The sequence below is a fragment of the Saccostrea cucullata genome, unplaced genomic scaffold (genome assembly GCF_032062105.1).
Source record: "Saccostrea cucullata isolate Sc308-1 unplaced genomic scaffold, CSIRO_AGI_Scuc_v1 ctg20021, whole genome shotgun sequence".
Classification (NCBI taxonomy): domain Eukaryota; kingdom Metazoa; phylum Mollusca; class Bivalvia; order Ostreida; family Ostreidae; genus Saccostrea; species Saccostrea cuccullata.
This window is the reverse complement of record NW_026924354.1, coordinates 13,999-19,941: the sequence shown is the minus strand read 5'-3', so window position 1 is coordinate 19,941 and position 5,943 is coordinate 13,999. Positions and strand designations below refer to the sequence as shown.

The 5,943-nt window shown below is 33.3% G+C and overlaps 1 long non-coding RNA gene across 1 annotated transcript; it reads right to left on the bottom strand.

Annotated features, from left to right (window-relative positions):
- Positions 1–3,901: 3,901 nt before the first annotated feature.
- Positions 3,902–5,394, bottom strand: LOC134266261 (uncharacterized). The gene is made up of 4 exons (XR_009991934.1): positions 5,231–5,394; positions 5,058–5,142; positions 4,885–4,967; positions 3,902–3,986 (listed from the first exon to the last, which is right to left on the bottom strand). It is a non-coding gene; the product is annotated as an uncharacterized LOC134266261 (long non-coding RNA).
- Between the last annotated feature and the right edge of the window lie 549 nt (positions 5,395–5,943).

The following is a 5,943-nucleotide window of genomic DNA, read 5'->3' as shown; positions in this document are numbered from 1 at the left end:
GCAGGAATGACCTTGTGTCAGATCAGGACTCACTGTCGGGTCATTATAAGCAAGCTCAAAACAAGTATAAGCTTCCAATGTTTCCATATATCAAAGTTAGAGCCTAGACAAAATTACATTCACAGACAATGTGATTCCTATATATCCCTAAAACTTCCTTTGTTTGGGGTAAAAAGAGAAGTTTCATTACAAGGAATACACATTTGAAATATGAAAGCCCTAGCACTAATCATTCACATCATTTTTTTTTTTACCAAAGTAGGTCAAAGTCTAACTTAAAGGTTAAAAAAAGTTCAAAAGGAATGGCCATGGGTAGTAAAAATTAGTAAATTTGGAGACACATAAACAGACAGACAGTTTATCAAAATATGCCCCCAAATCTTCAATTATAGAGGTGGAATAAAAACTCAACAAGTTTAATTCCATGACAAACAGACTGTATAATAGTATATTTTAATATATATGATAAATTCAAACTGACATAAATTAATCATGTATCACAAGGGACAAACACAGTTTTTACAATTACATGTACATCAGTTATGCTTTTCAAGAAAAATTAAAAAAAATATGAAACATCTAGAAAATCTTCATATACTACTTGTGTATGAGGTAGAACATGCTTATAGAACTTGACAAGGAAAAATATTTCATAAAAAACTTAAATTAATTAGAACCTCTGTAAAAACTTAAAGAAGGAAAAAGTGTTGCATACAAAGATAAAACTAAATTAGATAAGCAAGAAGCCCATGGGCCACATCACTCACCTGAGTAACTTTGGCCAGTATGTTATTAAACAGATTTCCCCCTAATACCTATCTTGACCTTTCCCAATCCCCAGGGGGTCATGATCCAAGCAATTTAGAATCTACACTAGTAACACTACCCCATAATGCTTCCAAGAAGTTTTAGCTTTTCTGGCCCAGTGGTTCTTGAGAAGATTTTTTTATGACCCCACCCTATTTTTGTATATTCTTAACAATTTCCCCTCGGAAGGGGACTTTATTTTTATAATTTAAACTCCCACTACCCAAGGATGTTTTGTACTAAGTTTGGTCAAAATTGGCCCAATGGTTCTCAAGAATAAGCTGAAAATGTGAAAAGTTTACAGATGAATGGACAGTCAGACGGATGGGCAACGGACAACAGGTGATCAGAAAATCTCATATGAGCTAAAAACTGCAAGGCCTGCTATGTAAATCAAAGGAGAGAAAATATAAAAGAATTTAGATTTTGCATATTGTTATATTTATTTATAATCTAAAACACTAAAAAATAATAATGTTACAATGAGATCACTTTATCTTTTCTAGCAATTTTCAAACTAAAATTAGATATCATTGAGATGGTGGCCATCTCAAAGGGTCCCACTTTCAGCAATGAACATAAAAATGTAAAGTAGCTGAAAGGGGTTTTAACCTTGACTCTTGGCCTAGAAACTTTGTTCAAGGTCACTACACATCCATTGACCAGTGGCACTCTGTGAGAGAAGTATTAGCCACATTGGACCAAGGGGAGAAAGTATATGCTCTGGACAAGGATTCACAATGAAAAAAATTACCTCCCTTTCTCTTAAGCTTAGATATTCAGACAAGCACTGATTTACCTCTCTTGATATTTTTGCTTAAAAATCCAATCTTTAACTTTTTTAAATTAAAAAATATAATATACAGATACAAAAAAAAAACATTCAGAAAAAATAACGTAGTATATGAAAAGTTGTACATGTACAATAATGTAGTAACACAACTTTGAGTGATCTGCTGTGGATGTCATATGAGTTATCCTTAATGAGTTATGTACTCAGCATGGTACACTGAATCCTGAGAACTAAGCTGTTTACTGTGTCCATCACTTTGTAGATATTAGTACGTACTCAACTCTGTCCATTGGATTCTGTGAGTTAAGCTATTTAGTGTGTCTATCACTTTGTAGATAACAATGTACTCAGCACGGTCCATTGAATTTTGTCAGTTAAGCTATTTAGTGTGTCCATCACTTTGTAGATATATAACAATGTTCTCCCCATAGCAAAAAGAAATGGCATTTTTCCATTTTATCTCCATTTATTCAGCATTTTTTAGCCATTTTTCATTTCAAAACCATTTTTCCTACATTTCCCTATCTTTCAATTTTCATAAACCATTTTCTCAGAACCATTTAAGAACCATTTCTGTTAGAAAATGTATTTTAAATGGTAAAGTTCCAACATTTTCTTTCCATTTATTTGAGTAAATGGAAAAGAAATGCCAATTTTGTGATCCACCTTGCTTGATGGGGCCATTTTTCTCCCATTTATTTTCTAAGAAATGGAGACAAGAAAAAAATGGTTAGTCTTAGCCTTTAATATTAAGATAGATTTATCAGTGGTTAATTGATGCCATGTGCCAGGTTTTCATAATGGGGCACTGGATATCAGATTTCTTCCCAAGCTCTGTAGTGACCGCCTTTTCCAAGTTTAAGTTTGAATATTGGACAAGAGCACTTTGACCTAGCTGGTAGTGAGTTTAGATGGATGGACTATTCTTCAAGGAATATATAGGTTTTTAGTGTTTTTTGAAGCTGACAAAACTGTATATTGATGGTCAAAGCAGAAATAGATAACTTATTTCTTGGAAGACGATATTATTTGTGACTATTTTCATGTTTCAAACATTTGCCCAATTGGGAAGTTTAAAGCAGAAGAAATGCAACACATTCATTTTCCATACACTGAAAGGACCTTATTCTTTTTGAGTGGTAAGTATAAATATGTACATAATTTTTATTAATTTCAGTAACAGAAAAATGTTTCCCAAAGAAAACGCAAAAGGATCGAGTGCCCATTAATCATATTGATGCAATAATCTATAAACCAATCTTGTTAATGAAAATTTGTCAGACTAGCTAATGGACACTTTTGTAAATTCTTATTGATTAACATCAATTAAAAACAAATTGTAAATATTTTCTTGCATTTCCTTTTATTTTTAGAATACTGCTTGCATAGACATGATGGAGCACAAAAATGAGCACGGGAAGATATAAATTTTCAAAGATGGAGTAAGACTACCACAATTCAGATCAAACTGGGATTTTTCCATGAATTCAAAAACCAAATATGTGAAAAAAATTGAACAAGTGACCTCTGTTTTTGTGACTGACTCTGCAACTAAGAAGATGGATTTTTAAAGTGCTTAATATTCCTTGCATATGGATATCAATTAAGGACCCACCTAAATTTTTCATTTTTCAATTATGGAGAAAATGTTTTAAAATGGATATTAAATGGTTAAAACAAAAACCATTTATTTTTCATTTTTCATCTCATTTGCATAAATGGTTTTGGAATGGTTAATTTGCATGTTACAGGCCCAAAAAAATGGTGTTTGAATGGACTTTGAATGGACTTTGAATGGAGATAAAATGAAAAATGGTTTTTAAATGATCAGCCTTTCTGTTGAGAATTCTTGAAAGATTTGACAAAATAAAATGGTTTCTGAATGGTCTTTAAATGGTCAGAAAAGAAATGGCTTTTAAATGGTATCTAAATGGATTTCATTTTGATAAGGGTCAGCACGGTCCATTGAATTCTGTCAGTTAAGCTATTTAGTGTGCTCATCACTTTGTAGATATATAATAATGTACTCAGTACTATCCATTGAATTCTTCGAGTTGAGTTATTTAGTGTGTCCATCACTTGCAGTCCAAACCTTAAATTACTCTCTGCACTATTGTTGAAGCATATTTGTCTGCTATCAAAGAAACATGAAATTGATGGCAGTCTGCCTGTAAAAAAAGAAATTACAAGGACTCAACATAAATATTAATAAAATCTTAATAAATGAAATATAGCTAACATATTTTTACAGAATAGAAGGATTTTGCAGAGCTTGTACATGTGTCTTACCTTTACTTTCAGGTCCCATAGTTGATCTCTTTGGAGTCTTGAGGAATCATGTTGATCTGCTTTTGGAAACAGGATCAATGCCAGCATAACCGTCTGCCTATTAACAAAAAGACACTAAGAATCCAAGCAATGAGAGAGTCAAAATCTCCTCTAATTCACATAATGCAAGGTCTAGAGCTTTACATGCATCTGATCTGACTAACCATCAATGTTTAGGTTAGACAGTAGTAAGTCCTTACTTTCCACATTCTTGTTAACTGATTGAGATCAGTCTCATTTTCTACTTGTTAACAAAGGAAATCCAAAGATAATGAAAAAAACATGAACAAAAATACCTTGTGACAAAATGTTCAAATGAGTCACCTTGACTTTGTCATCAAAGGAAAAATTCTTAATTCATATTTTTTTTACTAATCCTAGTCCAAAGGGATCATGATGTAACCTAATTTGAAACAACACATCCTCGGGATGCCCTATTGTTATTGCAACACAGTCTTGCTGTTGTGCAGCAGAAGTAAATCCCCCTGGACCTATGATTTGATAAGTGTATAAAGAAAATTTGTAAATTGCAAAAAATAAATCTTTTTACCCACTTCTTAATCAGATATTGGCTGCTGTACAAAGCTTGGCAATAGACTCTTCTTTTTCCTCACTTGGTCAGCACTGGTACTCTTAATTCCCTTGAAAATACTTGATGGAGAGAAGATACGCAATAATACAAAGCAATGTAATAATCACAGAAATTCAAATGAACATAATCATTACAACATTATTAGCTTGAAAATCAAAAAGCAAATAAAGACAATAAGGTTATGATAGCTAGGAATAAGGTGGAATATTGGGGCAAGGAGAGGAAAGCACAATTACTTTAGAGTAGGGAGGACAAAGATATGTCAGAAATAATTAAATAAAAAATACTTGTAAGACTCCTGCCTGTTAAAGTGGGTCATGATGAAGTTCCATAGGTAAAAAAAGAAGTAAAGTCTGATTCTTACAAGTATTCTCCTCATGGCTGCAGCGGAATGGGAAAAGGACTCTTCCTCACTTAGAATTCCTAGTCAGTCTTAAATTTCTTCTGCTTAAAAAGATAAAACAGAGACATAAAAGGGGAAACACTTGCACTTCATACCAAGTGAGAAGCTTCAGTAAAAAGCAGCTTGTTGCTTACCACTTTTGAAACATAACACATGCAAAACACAGACAGGGATAGACTCTTCTCATATTCCTCTTCTGAATCAAAGGGGAACTGAAATCTGTCAATTGAAGGTCCAGATGTTAAAGCTTGGTACAGCCAACATCAATAGGCAAGCAAAGATACAAGAAGTAAAATCTGAATCTTACCCTGCTTTCTGCTGCTGTATGCAGTTCAATGAGAGAGGGAGTCCTCCTCACTTCAGGATCCTGTTCAGCCTTAAAAGTATTCCTCTTAAAAAGATAAAAATTAACAGACACCAAAAGGGGATCACTTGCACTTCATACCAAGTGAGAAGATTTCTAAAATAAACCAGTGGCCAATGGGCAGTATGCTCACCTAAGCATATTGGCTTGTAAATGACAAATTAGTCCAGTATTGAAAAGTATAAAAATTTAGGAAGAGGAGAAGGGGGCTTGAATAACTACCTGGAGACATTTTCATATCAATAACAATGGCTTAGCTGTTCTTGAACATAAATTTTTTTCCTATATATTCCTTTGTTAAAATTTTATCCCCATTGATGTCCCCCCCCCCCGCCCCCTGGAATCAAGATTTGGACAAATTTGAATCTACACTACTACACTACCGAAGGATGCTTCCATATCAATATGACTATATATGGCTTTGGTATTCTTGAGAAGACGTTTCCTATATACTGTAAATCACTTAATTTTCGCGACACCTTACTTTCGCGAGATAGTAAATGACTCTTCATTAGCGAGACAAAATTTTCAAAATTGTGGTCATTGCTCTATATAATCTTAAGGAATTATATTATACGCGAGAATGAAATTTTCGCGACCATACCGTCTAGCATAATAATGTGAAAATAAAGTTCTCACGAATAAAAAGTGATTTA